Source organism: Orbicella faveolata, unplaced genomic scaffold (assembly GCF_042242905.1).
Source record: "Orbicella faveolata isolate gen_17 unplaced genomic scaffold, um_ofav_v1 contig_34, whole genome shotgun sequence".
Lineage (NCBI taxonomy): Eukaryota > Metazoa > Cnidaria > Anthozoa > Scleractinia > Merulinidae > Orbicella > Orbicella faveolata.
The window spans coordinates 12,296,308-12,311,731 of NW_028301563.1; the positions used below are offsets into that span (position 1 = coordinate 12,296,308).

Here is a 15,424-nt window from a genome sequence, read left to right on the forward strand (position 1 = left end):
CGTCCTCTTAACCCTTTGTGAGGCATAAGCTCGCAACTTTCCTAAGCTTGTTCCTACGGTCCTCTTTCTTCCTCCCTTGCTTTTCTCGAGGAAGAGAGAGGGCCCTGAAAACGAGGTTGCATTTTTCGATCTTTTGCCGCTTTCCACATTTCTGGTCATGTAAGGCCTGTCTCATCTCAATTTCGAGAGTTCTCCGCCATGATGTTTTTGTTCTCCCTAGGGTTTCACCTGACGTAGGGCCTCATTTTGCGTTTTATACGCTCTTGGGACAATTGAATATGAGCAAGTCTGTATACAGTAGTAAAAGGTACACATAGCCCTCCATTGCAATATCGGGCCCGGCTGCTCAAAGTTTGATCCTGGAGGTATCCTTGAATGACCTTCACTGGTTTTCTTTGGCACTATACATTTCACTTTGACTACTCTAAGCTCCACAAAACAATGACATTGAAAAACATTAAAACCCCGATTAAATTTCAATTCTGAGTCATTTTGCGCTCAAGGTGAGTCCCTAGTAAAAGAACCGGCCATAGATTTCCGATGAAATTTGGTTGTTACAGGACAAGGAGATATCAAAAGCGTTGTAAAAAGAGGGGTCACCGTGCTTGTTTTCATGCCACAATGCTGACAAATACGGTTATTTAGGTGACTTTTGGTAATCTTCGTGCGCAACAAATAAGAGTTTGAGGCGCTAATGACGCGAAAATCGTGCACAGTAGGGATGCGCAATGCAATACTGAGAAATCACCTTAAAAATTATTTTCCTTCAAGCCCAAGGTATATAGAAAACCACTATATGATTGATACACCACGAGGCAATTTCTTTACTAAAATACCGCTGAGTGATCGGACGATACGCGGGAGCGCGCGGGAAGCCAAAACAAACATGGCGGACTCATCAGTAGAACTTATCGAGTTTTTTCGTCCTCATAAGAATGAAGTTAATCTCTATGTCACCAACATTTCAAGACGGCTGGAGAAAGAAGTGGTACAAGTAAGGATTTCTTTGTGTATAATAAGATGCTTTGCCATATAATATAGACAATAATGGTGTACAACTTGACTAAATAATAAGAATTGTCGTTTTCAATGATTCAGGTGAAACTGCTTGAAATATTCTCCCAGTTTGGATTGGTGTATGAAGTACAAGTGATCGATTCATCAGATAGTTCAGAAGGTAACTTATTTTTCTTGTTCTAATTTTCTGATCGTAGGAACTCTTTTTAACGTCAGAACTGTGAACACTGAAGACTTGGATAATTTAACAAATTGACGTCAGTTTTTTATGTGTCTGTCCTCTCTTTGATGATAAATTTCGTCATAACATTGTGAAAGTCTACTGCGGAGCCACACGCCGCAGGCGAGTGGTTCCACAGCCACTTTGACAATGTTATGATGCAATTTATCAGCAATAAGAGGACAGACACATAAAAAACTGACCGTCTGTACTCCCATTGATGATAAAAATGAGCCAATCAGCGTGCGAGAAATTAGACAGTTATTGTGAAAAAAGGTTGACCAATTGGAAGCAATTCTATGGGCCATTCCATTTTTATCTGCAGTTCCCCTCTATTGATGACCTAGGAAATCAGAGAGGGAGGGGGGAGTCTTCAAAGGCCATTTCTGAGATGGCAACAGTGTTGGGATCTTTGGTCTTTAATAAATTCTGAAGGGGGGAGTGTGTCTGAACTTTGGTCTTCCCTTCTTGGGGAGTAAAAAGTTTACTTTTCTGAGGGGGTAAAATTCAAAAGTCTTCAATAGGGATAGGGGGTGGAGGGGTGGAGGTGTGGACATTAAATGGAGTGGCCCTATACAGTAAGCTTATTAATTTTTTTTAGGTGATTACATGATTTCGACTACAATTTGCTCAGGATAAGCACTTGAAATTTAAAGGAGGCATTTCAGAGCCATTTTAAATGTCAGAAAATTTTGAGGTTTTCACTCTAACAGCAGCTGCTAAATAATGGAAATGATAAACCCATTAAAGAATAATAAGTATTGCTAGAGCCAGAAGCCTATCACCTAGTCTAGGTGATATGCTTCTGCTAGAACCCACTACCAGTCTGTCTGTTTAAGTGTTTTGCCTTAGCTGAACGAGCTACAACCATGGTCTAAACTAGTTGTGACAAAAAATATATTGAAAAAATATTATCATTTTTCCATTTGCACTGAGTAGATTCCAAAATGTCGTTAAATAAATGGAGCCTTTACCCCTCCCCTCCTGTAATGTTTGTAATCATGTTTTTTTTTTTGGTGAGGATGGGAATAACACAAGAACTTTATCCTTTGGTTTTGAGACCAATAAAACAACATTGAATGGAGGTAGTGGGGGACTACAGTGTGGTTTGATTACATTATGGTATCACATGCAATTAGAACATTGATGATACTATCTCGACAGTTTTTTGCAGGGTTGTAGGTGTAGCTAAGTGCATTGACCACTATAAACATAATTTCAATGTGTGAATTTGTTTTAAACTGTCGTAACAAGCCAACTTGGGATGATTCATTTTTAATCTGATTACTTCACCACCATGCATGAGAAGGAATCTTATCAAGGCTGCATGTAATAAACTAAAGTCAAAAAGTTGATTATTACTTAACTGAGTGATTATCTAATAACATGAAAATTATCATTTTTGCCATCAGCTCCTGAGGAGTCTACTGTGAATTGTTCTGAGTTGAACTACAGTTCTCTATATGCCTTTGTCAAGTTTTATTCAGCAAGGGCAGCAAAAAAGGCAAAAGAAAGAATAAATGGAAAGAGACTTTTAGAGGCCAATTTTTAAAGGTCAGTTTTAGTTTTCCCTTGTGGCAGAGTTCTCATGGCAATAATGTTCTTCACCGACTGTTGCATAATTTTGAGGCCAGGCCCGGGTTGTTTGAAAGGTGGATAGTGCTATCCATGAGGTAAATTGATATGCAGTGGATAAGTGTTAACAAAACCAACCACGATATTCACCGGATAGTGATTCATCTGGTGGATAGCGTTATCAACATTTCGAACAACCTGGGCCAGAGGGCTTGTGTGCTGGACTTCAGATCAAGTTATTTCCGTTTGAGCCCTAGCCAGGGACATTGTGTTGTATCCTTGAGCAAGACACTTAACTCTCACAGTGATTCCCTCTACATAGATTAGATCTACTTGTACAAATAGGTACAGGTGATTTTAATGCCATAAGGGGTGGGGGTGAGTAAACCCTCTGATTGACATACTGTCCCATCAGGGAGGTGTCAAAATACTCCTGAGCACTTAATGCTACAGAAACCAGGATGTGCTCTGCTGGTAATTGGGCCTCTAGGTCTGATGCAGAGTTTTTTACCTGTGTTCGGTGTTATCTGAGTTAGCTTTAAGAATTTATTAGTTGGCATTGTTTATACAGGTCCAGTTTGCTCAACGGAAAAAGTTCACAGAAGTTGTTCGACACCCTTTGTACATGGCAAAGTGTACAGTGCTTGCTAATCATTACTTTGGATTTAATGGATGGTCAACAAAAATTGTTCAGGTAATGAAATCTTCCTGTCTTCATTTTGTTATGGTAACTCAGAAGTGCTGATTATTTATTTATTTTTTTTTCTTTGAGCTTTAAAATTAATAACATCATTAAATCTTTTGTTTAGGGTAGATTACCTACATAATAACTTTGCTAATTACTGGCTACTAAGGTCAATTATCTGAATTAATTTATTTTGTAAAATAAAGTCATTTTTAATGTTAAAATTCTGATGTATGATTTCTGAATCTGTGTGAATTTGGGTTTTCTGAGAGAACCTCAGTCAAGTCTAAACACTCCCATTTGGGTAATATGGGTCACCACAATGTGTTATCAGTGCAGGCACTTACTGTAACTCTTCACGTGAGGAGCCACTCCCCTTCATGTAACAGAAACATGCAAAAGAAATATTATTGTTCATCTGACAGGTTTTTACTGTTGCACTTTTTTCAGCTAGAGAGGCTGGAGAATAAAATTGATAACAGTGACAGTCAGGAAAAGAACAATTCTTTGTATAGATGTGTGGTTAGACTGGAGATTAAAGATTGTGAATTCTTTTGTGACGGCACTGGGCATGGTGGAGATCAAGACATGATACAGCAAGGTTAGTACAGATTGATGGGCTAAAGTGTCAACACTGATATTTTTAATTCTAACAGTGGCTTGAGGACATTCACCTGAATTGTTTCTGCGCATCCTTACTGCGCAGGAAAATTCACACTCCACATCATGCATCAAGTGTGCGCTAAGTAATAAAATGAACAATAATATGGCAGATGGCCATTGCTATGGACTTAATGATCTTGGATGTTCAGTGACCCCTATTTTTCCTTTGATAGATCATTTCCTCTACCGATTTTCTATGTTAAGCAAAAAAAATGAAGAAAATCTTTCTATTAAAAGTTTGGATTTTTTGCAAACTGCACCATCAAATTCTGTTCTTTTTAGCTCTTTGTTTACCTGTGCAGCGGTTTCAAATGCCCCTGAAGGGTTAAGTTTTGTGAAAAGGTTGGCAACATTTGGAATTATTTATGCAACAGACCCACTTTTACAAAATATGTCCGAGATCGTTTGGCTCCGTTGACTCACCTTCAATATTTTTAAAGTTCTATAAACCCCCTGTGGTCGATACTGAATTGTGTGCGCCAATTTTTCAAAATCACAGTAGTTTTCCACAGGCTTCATCTCTGAAATGAAGTTGCTGATCCCTGATTTTTTTGGCATTTCTGACACAGGTAACTCATTATCTGACTGCAGTAAAAATTTCAAAAAAATCTATTGACTGGAAAATGTTCGCATGAACGTCCTTAAGCAATGGTATCATAATCTTTCAATAGAGCAATTGTGAGAGTCTTCCGTGTGGGAGGTGCGGTGGCCTCATGGTTAGTGCGCTTGTCTCCAGATTGAGCAGTCCAGGTTCGAGCCCTGGCTGGGGACATTGTGTTGTGTTCTTGGGCAAGACACTTTACTCTCACAGTGTCTCTCTCCACCCAGGTGTAAAAATGGGTACCGGCAAACTTAATGCTGGGGGTAACCCTGCAATGGACTAGCACCCCATCCAGGGGGAGTAGAAATACTCCTAGTTGCTTCATGCCACAGAAACAGGGATAAAGGCCACTTGGCTTGTATGCAGACTTACCTTACCTTACTTACCTTCCGTGTGGAAAGAAATTCGTGTCCGATAGCCCAGGGCCAGTAGGTTTCTTTTGGAAACTTTTTGAGGAAATTAAGATTATATATCTGACTTTTCAACTTTCAAATTCCTGGTAAATTTTATGGTTCACAGAAAAAGACCCCGCCAAAAGACTTGAATTGCTTGGATATGCCAAGAAACTGGCCCACAGACATGCATATGAAAATGCATTTAGAAGAGTGATTATTATATCTTTGGACAATGGCAAAGTCGGAGTACAGATAAACCAACAAGACATGCCTGATTGCAGTTTTGATGAACCTGCAGAGGATGGAACAGTTCATGTAGACCATATTGAAGAAATGCCTGTCAGTGATTCAGATGAAGAACACAATACACCATTAGAACTTCAGAATACAAGTAACTCTTCACTTGCTTGTAATGGTGTTGAAAGCTGAAATTGAACTTAATGAACCTGGAGAGGAAGGAACAGTTCTTGTAAACAATATTGAAGAAATGCCTGTCAGTGATTCAGATGAGGAACACAATGCACCATTAGAACTTCAGAATACAAGGAACTCTTCACTTGCTTGTAATGGTGTTGAAAGCTGAAATTGTACTTAATGAACCTGTAGAGGATGGAATAGTTCATGTAAACCATATTGAAGAAATGCCTGTCAGTGATTCAGATGAGAAACACAATACACCATTAGGACTTCAGAATACAAGTAACTCTTCACTTGCTTGTAATGGTGTTGAAAGCTGAAATTGCACTTAATGAACCTAGAGAGGAAGGAACAGTTCATGTAAACCATATTGAAGAAATGCCTTTCAGTGATTCAGATCTCCTATTTTTTCTTCCAATTTGAACTGGAAACCATACTTACACAAATTGAGCAAGAAAGTTTCAAGAGGTATTGGAGTATTATCTAAAATTAGATATTATGTAAACAGGAATAAAATATTACATTAATATTTTATTATATTATTCACTTATTTACCCCTTCCTCACCTATGATTTATCAATTTGGGGCAATACTTACAATTCTACTCTTAAACCTTAAGTAATTGTTCAAAAGAGGGCTATACATATTATAACTTTCTTGAAACCAGATGAACACTCTGAGCCTCATTTTAAGGAATTAGAGATTGTTAAATTAACTGATCTTGTTGTCCTTCACAATGCACTTTTCATGCATCACTATTACTATAATCTTCTTCCATCTTCTTTTGAAAATTGTTTTTTTTTTTAGACCATATTGGGTCAAAATTTTACATTTAGGTTGTCTTTTTTAAGACTGATAGAATACAGACTGATAGAATACAGTGAACATGCATTTTTTCTTTAAATTTTCGTGGCTACTGTTCCCAGGCAACAGTAGCCATAATGTTATTCAATGTTTTATTCATGTGAAAAATCAATTTCGAGGAAAAATCTGGCACTTTCCAGGAATGCAATAATGTGACAACACCTTATTATCCAATTTCTGCTCTATTATCTGTCAAGAAGTCCCTTACGGGAGGTTAAAAACGAAAGAAAATTTCAGACTTTTTGCTCCAAAAGTGGTCGCGGTCGCTTACGAGAGGTGGTCACTTACAAGAGGTTCCAAATATAGTGATTTGATGGGGAAACTTTTGGTATTTTGGAAAGCTGGTCGCCGAGGAGAGGTGGTCGCTTATGAGAGGCAGTCGCAACCGGAGGTTTAAATCAACAATTAAATGGACACTCAGGATAATTTTGCTGCGTTTTTGGTCAAAACAATTATCATTGTAAATCTGTCTCTAGACCTGGCTATGCTTAGGGAAATCCAAACCTCCCGGGGGGGGGGGGGGGGAGGGGACTCCCATATAAAGAGGATGGGGGTGCTCATCTGAGATTTTGATAAGAACCCCTAAGAGGTACCAAGATCCTGTTTTGTGGACGTGGCTTAAATGTTTTTCACCCCTAAGAGGTACCAATTCTAAAACAACATATTATCTCTTGTTATATGATTTTCGGATCAATACACCAAAAGGTACGGCAAAAGCTCCCGGTGTGGACCTTTTGAGGTTGAACACCTTAAGATTGAGGTACCAAAACCGCTTGTTTAACCCCTAAAAGATACGATGAGCAACCCCGTCCTTTTTATTTGAAAGTTCGTACGCTTTGATACACAGACGAGATGAAACGCAGATTGAAGAAATTATACGAAATCGAAAAAGTTAAACATTTAGCCAGTGCCATGTAATAAGAAATCAACTAATAGCGAGGTGTGATAAAAATACGGTTTTGCTTTCGACTCGCGTTAGTCATTTGAAGGCGTTTTGCGTTTTACGCCTTCTGGTCGCTTGAAAATTGGGGCGAGAGCAAAAAATCGAGGGAGTGGGTGCTGGTGGGGCGAGTGAGAGATTGCGGAAATGCTGTTCATTCATGCACAGCAAATGCTACGAAGGCGATGCGACATCAAGATGCGACATGTTTGTTTAATCGATGTTTGGTAGTCTAGGACCATTCTTTCCAAAAATCGGCGATAAATGGTGATGGTCAGTAGCTTGCAACGTTCTTTCCCGAGGTAAGAAGTGTTTGAAGGCCTTAAAGTATTTATACTTGTTTAACTCAGCTCGTATTTCATAAATAAATATACGCACGCTTGTTAAATAGGATACGCAGCAAATTGTATTCCAGAATCTTAATAAAGTTAGATGTTGATGCTGTTTGAAGGCTTGAAAGATCACGAGCCTCATGAAACAAAAGTTATTAACGTAAGTTAAGCTCGTGTAGCACAGATCTGCTCGCTGCAGATGAATTTTGTTATTTTCCCTGCGCAGTCATGATCACCCTGGGTGCTGGTATTTACATAAGCTTAAGTTACTCAAGTGTTAGAACTACTTTGTATTATGTGTTGTTTACTTTAAAAACACATGAAGCTATAAAACTGAAAAACTTAATTAGAGTTGTCCACACTGAGAACAAAACTTTTTGTTTCAAAGTTTAACAAACAAACCTGTCAGCACATAACTTGTAGATGGTTTGTCTAGCAAGGACAAAATAATTTGTCTAGCGGGGGGGGGGGGGGTGGAGGTGGGGATGGGGTTTGGTTACAAACTTTTTGTCCTGGTGTCTCAAAACCTAATGCCTAAGATCTAAGACCTTAGATGTAAGACCCCCCCCCCCAGAATCTCAAAACCTAAGACCTGTTAGACCCCCTCTGAAACTTAAAAACTAAGACCTAAGAACCCTTCTGAATCTCAAGAACTAAGGCCAAAGGCCCCCCCCCCCGAATCTCAAAAACTAAGACCTAAGAGCCCTTCTGAATCTCAATCAAAGTAGCTATGAGCCACTCTACTTGGAAAATGGATCGCCCGTAAACAATGACAATTTTGATGTCTCTGACTTGAGGTTTTAATCAGTGGGATAAGTTAAAGTTAAAGCCCACTCGCAAAATGCAACGGTAAGAGAATACAGAAGGGGATGTAACACTGTTGAACACATTCATGAATTTAATCGTGATCCTCATTGGAGACAATTATAAAGAAAGTATGGCTTCTTGTCTGATCAGCAAAGCAAGCATAATTGGATTCTCATTTTCATTCTTTTCTTTTTTCGTTCTTTATTTTCCCAGGCAATATAAGTGATTTTTTTCTTTCTTTGTTACCTTTTGAGAGATCTTTGAAGTAAACAAACATTTTTCAAAATAGAGTCATAATACCACAAGGACAGCACTGCGGGTTGTCCCCTCAACAAAGTTCCGCTCAACAAAGTTAAGCCCTGTTTGGTGGGGTTCCTGCTTGGATGGGTTACCAAATATGAATACCCCATGTTATAATATTTTCTTTTTTTTTTTCCCTTTCAAAGGCAATATTAGTGACTGCTGAACTGCCAGTCTTGTGTAATGTTTTTTTTTTCTATTTATCAACTATTTTGTTCATATCATTGTACCGTGTCTGTATTCATCTTTGAAGTATTTATTTACAATACTGTATAAATAATGGTGAAACACGCTCGAAATATTCTCCTCAGTTCTCTTGTTTGTTGATCGTCCAAAACTTTTAATCACGGCTTGAATCATAATATGAAAAGTCACGTGGCTCATCAAGTTTGTGATTTTCAATATCTCCTCAGTTTTTGGTAACTGAGTACAGTTAAACCTTTATGTAAAGTGGATACCTTCGGGAAATGAGGTATTTATATAATTAGTTTTTATATTATGTGTCAAATTCAGATTTCCATACCTAATGGCATACATACACGTTATCATACAGTGCACTGTCAGACATGTTGCTGAGTCTTAATTTTTGACATCTAACCGTTTCCAAAAAAAGTGAGGGAAATATTTGATGAAAGACTGAAATTGGTTGTATTAATTATTTTTTCTTCTCCCTCTTGACCCGTGCAGTACCCAAAAAAGATGGAAATTATTGATGGTAACCAACATGTAGGTTAAGGGGGGAGGGGGGGGGGGGAGACAGTGGGGCATGAACTGTGCACTACCCATTACCCGAGATTCCAGACCTTGCACCTAATCCTTAGCTGTTGTTATAATACTACTAAATTGAAAAGCACATGCAAAAATTCAGGCACTTTTGAAGAAAAAAAAATTTCACCCGAAAAAGTCACTTACGTCAGTCTTGCACCAAGCCATTCAATTATGGTGTTCAATTTGTATCAAAAAATATCTCAAAGGACCTCAAAAAACACTTCCCTTCATGTTCCATTACCTTCGGTTGGGAATGATAATAGTTCCATTGTCTCTTTTCATGCTTTCTTAGAGTTCCCATTTGATTTTCTGCCTGTTTGTGGCTGTAAGCTCACCCTTACTCTTTACTTCAGATTTGTATATGCAGCCATTAATGGGAGAAGTGTCTGTAATTGGAATTCAGAGATCCAGCATGTGTTTTTGGCGTAAAGAATTAAGGTCGGCAGCCTGTTTAGCTTTAAATTGATACATAATTCAGTGTGCGTCATTGACTTACAATGCATGTGCTTGACAGTTTGGTAGGAGAGTTTGAAAGAAGCTAATAAGGGTTACTTGAGGTATGGCTTAGAGTGACCCTGAACTTTTCCAGTTCATCTGGCCTGGGTAATGTTCGATAATGTTCATATCCAGTGGATAAATGACTCCACAGCAGATAAGTGTCAGCAAAACAAACCGTGCTATCCACTGGATAGGGATTTATCTTTTGGATAGTGTTATACAGCCTTCGAACAACTGGGGCAGTGTTCAATAAATTAATTGCCAATAGGAATGATGAAAGAGTTTGATGTTGCTTGTACCATAAAATTAACAAACACTCTACATTAGGACTATACCTAAAAGGTGACAGAATGAATAGAACTACACGAGCTGATTATGTAACAGATAGCATGGCTTTGCTATATAACTACTGACAGTGAAACCTGTATTAAGTGGACACCCATGGGACACTCACTAGTGTCCACTTAGTAGAGGGTGTCCGCTCTAAACAGGTTCTAATATAGATTAGTGCAATGATACACTGTAGTTAACTATTAACTCTTTTGTAAGTACACAATGTAAGATCAAAGACTGCTTAAAGCACAATGTTCAGTCAGTCAATGCATCAATCTGGAATAATCTACTTACGTTTAAACTGACATCACTGAACAAAGTTAAGGGAGTGAGCTGAGCTTTTAGAAATAAAAAGCCTTTGAAGTGTCCGTTTATTGGAGGTTTTGTGAAACAAAATGGCTTAATAATATTGGTTTCTGCGTCGGCTTAACAGAGGTGTCCACTGAATGTAGGTTTATTTTACAGTAAATTATGGAAGAAAATTTTAGGACTCAAGCTAGTGTCCACTTAATTGAGGGAGTCCACTTAATATAGGGTCCGCTTAACACAGGTTCCACTGTGGCATATATGTTACATGTATAAAAAGAAATGACTGAACTTTGTTCATGACAGCCAAAATATAAGCAGGGTTAAATTGTTACAGCCTGAAAGTGGTCATAATAATGGGGTTGTTGGAGTTACACTGTTCTCAACAGTTAAACTTAGTGGTAAATATAATTTAGGCAGCCAATCTGCACAGGTGTTTACAGTGGTGAGTTCGAACATGATCACTGAATAAGACTTGTGAAATTTATGGATATTCAATTTTTGTTGTTCAAGCTTAAAAGCAAGCAATCAAAATATGTAATCAGTTGGTGTAATTCTGTTTTCAAAATGATACAGAAGGGTTTTTTTTTTTGTATTAAAAATTATAGAATGCATAATTTGTATTTAGGTTTGCAGCCCATTTGTGTGACCTGAGTAGCGTCTTTTCATTGGATCCATTCCTTTGGAACTAGCGATGAATTTTACAAGTAGATAAATGGAGAATACCACTGTTTGCGTTGTATTTCTAGGTGAAAGTTCTTAACAGTTGCAGCTGTACAACAGTTTTATCCTGAGGATAAATTCTGACACTTGCGCTGTCTCATGGTGGACACCAGGATAATTTATAGTCCTTTAGGGGGATATAGGAAATATAAAGTGCTACTATTGGGTGAGTGCTCATGGTGTTTGTTGTTATTATATTGTTAAAGTTTGTAGGATCTTTAATTATTACACAATGTACCTTTCAAATTAAGTCATTCAGTTTAATCTGAAACGGTTAAGGCTGTATGAGTTAGGGTTCAATTGTACTCTTTGTTGTATCATATCATTATTATATACTAATTGAGCAAAGGAAGCTAAAAATTGAGCTAGTGGGAAAAAAAAAGCACAACAAAAGATGTTTTACATACTTGAAAGTAACACGGGTGGTGATCGGGTGGCCGATAGTGAGTGAGTTGGGGCTGGATGGTCCATGTTAAGTGGTCAGGGACATTTTCTTGTTCTTAGGCAAGATAGTTTGCCGTCACAACACCTCTTGATACAAGGAGGACTGGATGCAAGGGTGTACATGTAGATGTTGTAGTTTAAACATAATGTATTTTAGGTAAGAATGTCTTAAGCCAGGTTATTTTGTTTTAACTTAGCTTAGATTTTGCAAATAACTTTATTTATTTCTTCATGTTTGGGCTTCTGTTAAAAAAGAATAACATGCCCACCACCCACCTCCCTGACTGTCCCTAACCCTACCCTGCCCCTAAGGGGACACCAAAAATAAAAAGGATAGGGTTAACGCTGTTCATTGAAAACTTTGAAAAGAACCCCTAAGAGGTACCAAGATCCTCATCGTTTTTATATGAAAGTCCACCCAGTACCCTACCCTGCCAGGATACCATTTTAACCCCCACTTTTTTACTTTGTACTCACCTAGATTCACCCAATCTCTGACTTTGTAGTCCACTTTCATCTCCACTTGGCTATGCAAGCAATCATTACAAATTTTTGAATATTTAATGGCCTAATAAGTTATTGGTTTCCAGACTCCCCCAACCCCTTTGATGAAAATTAGACTAGTTTGAAATCATCCTGACCAAAAAAAAAACATTTTAAACTACAACATATATACATGTGTACCAGTCTGCCTGGTGAACTGTGGAACTGTTGGGCACTTTGGATAACTGCCTTTGGGGAAGCAGTTACCTGTTGTGGACTAGTGTCCAACTCTAAGAAGAGTACCAGTAATCTTGTTTAAGGGAACTGTGATGCAGTGTAAACTACAGTAGCCCGGGGCCTACCGGTGAACTGTGAAACTGTTGGGCACTTTGAATAACTGCCATGGCTTTTCGCTTTGCTCCTCCATTTTGGTAGCTATAGGAAAAACTCTCTTTCTTTTGCCGTTTTCTACAAATCTTAGTAATTTCCGTAATTTTCAGTGATTAAGTAAAATATGATAAGATATCTAGCCTCCGTTGTCCTTTAAGTTTTGAATTTAGCTTTTAAATTGTTCCTGAACAGGTGGTTCTGCTGTTGGTAAAACATGTTTGTGTAATACATATTTTGAAGGACCAGCTGGTTTCAGTCCTGATACTTTGCCCACTACTGTAGGTGAGATGCATGTTTAGTTCTAAACAGCATTATTTAAATTGAGTAAGTTTAATTATTACATGACCAAGTTAGTCCAGTTAAGGCCAATAACCAAAACTAACCAATTAGTTTGCTTTATTGCTGTTCCATATTTTCGCTTATGGCTTATCTGTTTATAGGAAATAACTTACATGTCAGAGCTTGTTAATCGTTTTCTTCCAACTTTTCCCCGTTTTGCCTCGCGCTTACGTGACCAGAGTCACGTGGACACGAGGATATGGAGGGTTTTTGCTGTATTCCTGTGTAAGGATTCTTCCCATTCCGATCCTAATGAAGATTCCTGTGTAAGGATTTTTCGCAATTCTTATTGTATTCTGTTTTCTTGACATTCTATTAACAGCATGAAAGCATATCATCGCATCACGCTACTTGGGTTAAACTCAGAAGCAGGTCAAATCACTCTAGACAAATCACACGGAACTGATTCGCGTTGACTGGTTTTTGACTCTTCTGTATCATTTGAATCCGTGAAATGAATTTGACCAAATAACATATTTAAGCTTAAAGTTGACTTTAATTACAGGGCCACGTAAAGGTCCCTGAAATGGAATCTATTTTAGAAAACCCTTTTTAGTGTAAAGTACTATGGCACTAAAGTGTAAACTTTAATGTTTGTTTAATTAATTAATTTCAATTAATTAATTAGTCTAGAGGCAAGGAAGTAATGGGGGTAGGGTGGGAAAGGTACATGTGTACTCTACGTAAAACACATTTTGTCGCCGTCACTTAGCTTTGAACATCGCAAAGCTATATATTTGTTTCAGGTAACCCCTTGCTCTCCTTGTGGTACCATTCTCCTTAGAACAAAACTAATTTGTCCTAAACGCATGCGTAGATTAGTTAGCGTTCGTGGCTCCTATATTAGGTGAAGGACACATTCCATACGGAATCATGCACAAATGTTGAGTGGTTTTCCTTATGGTAGAGCTCAACATGTAAGACGCATGCGTTCTAGCATCGCTAGTGTTATACACTATCTTTCCACGCGGTATTTTATATATCATGTCATGTGACCAAGGACGGCAGTTATTTTTCAGGTAATGCCAATTGTCCCTTTTTATTGCAAAAGTGAAACGTTACTGTGGCTGCGTAGCTTTTAGAATTACACACAGGTCGGTTCAACAAATATCATCTGCTGTTTCCAATCTACAATAGTGTGCTTGTCAGGATTCAAATGTATTGCTTCTCCTTAGCGGCTTGTTTATTTCTTGCCTTAATTGTGTCTGTAAGAGAGACCAAAAAGTTCCCAAGTTAGTGGCTTTAATACTCCGCAAATTGTAAATTTGTAACAAAAGAAACCAAGAAAATGCTCAAATGTTGCTGCAGACGCCGTGGCACCTAATGAAAGCGCAAATTGATTTAATCAGTCTTTGGGGAGACTCATTCATATCGGCCAAATAGCGCTGTTTATCTTCAATACTTTTCGTTGAAATGCTTCTCAGCCATCAATATCGTTGCGTGTTTATTTTGAATTGTTTTATTGTTAACAACAAAGTGGCAACAGAAAAAGAAAGTGGTATTTCGTGACTATCTGATAATTCGATCCTTGAATGCACGGACATTTCTGAACGAGTTCTTGTGAACTCCTTGGTGCTCCGTGGGTAAACAAATACATTTACATTTACATTTTTTTTACATTTAAATAAGTTCTTGTTCATCGGTAAAAATTTGCATTTTTAGTAAAACAACATCGTTTCTGTTCCGTTTCTTCATCACCACATCAGATATCTAACTTTCTTTCATTTATCTCCAAAAAACAAGGACATCTTCCGTATGTTTTGGAGAAAACAAGGGTTTCATATTACATGCCTCTGCGAGGAAAACAAAAGTATCAAGTTACAAAGTTGGCGTGAAGAGCTAAATTGTCACGTTTGCTGCTTCAGCGTATTATTGAATTTAAAATGAACGAAAATCAACGTAAAACACCAGTAGTAATTAATTTGTGCGTAAGTTTTGGACCTTGAATGAAAATACAACCTTGAAACATACACACTGCAAAGGGGAAAAGCCGTAGCAGACTACCAAGGTAGACACAAACCGGAAGTGAACCGAGTAGGGGTGAGTACTTATGGGACTACTGTACCAGAGCTATCAATTACGCTCTGCACTAACTGAGATTGTCTCACTAGTTGATAAAGGGTCGTAAAAGCTGAAGTCTCAAAAAACTAAATACCACTCTAACATGAAAAAAAGTCTAGAGATGAAATGAGCCGATTCAAAACTATCATATAATGCGCACTTTCTGAAAATAAGCAAACAGGTGTAAAACAAAACAAAACAAAACAAAAAATAACTGTCAATAAGGGCCAGATTGTGTCAGATCGAATTGTGTTCGTAAAACT

The 15,424-nt window shown here is 38.0% G+C and overlaps 1 long non-coding RNA gene and 1 pseudogene across 2 annotated transcripts; both read left to right on the forward strand.

Moving 5' to 3' along the window:
- The first annotated feature begins 859 nt into the window (after positions 1–859).
- On the forward strand, positions 860–6,864 carry LOC149104813 (RAD52 motif-containing protein 1-like; annotated as a pseudogene). The gene is made up of 6 exons (XR_016201248.1): positions 860–994; positions 1,099–1,177; positions 2,650–2,791; positions 3,384–3,506; positions 3,948–4,098; positions 5,281–6,864. The product of XR_016201248.1 is annotated as an RAD52 motif-containing protein 1-like (transcript).
- A 3,607-nt stretch (positions 6,865–10,471) lies between these two features.
- On the forward strand, positions 10,472–15,391 carry LOC149104814 (uncharacterized). The gene is made up of 3 exons (XR_016201308.1): positions 10,472–11,610; positions 12,954–13,043; positions 13,423–15,391. It is a non-coding gene; the product is annotated as an uncharacterized LOC149104814 (long non-coding RNA).
- The last annotated feature ends 33 nt before the right edge of the window (positions 15,392–15,424 follow it).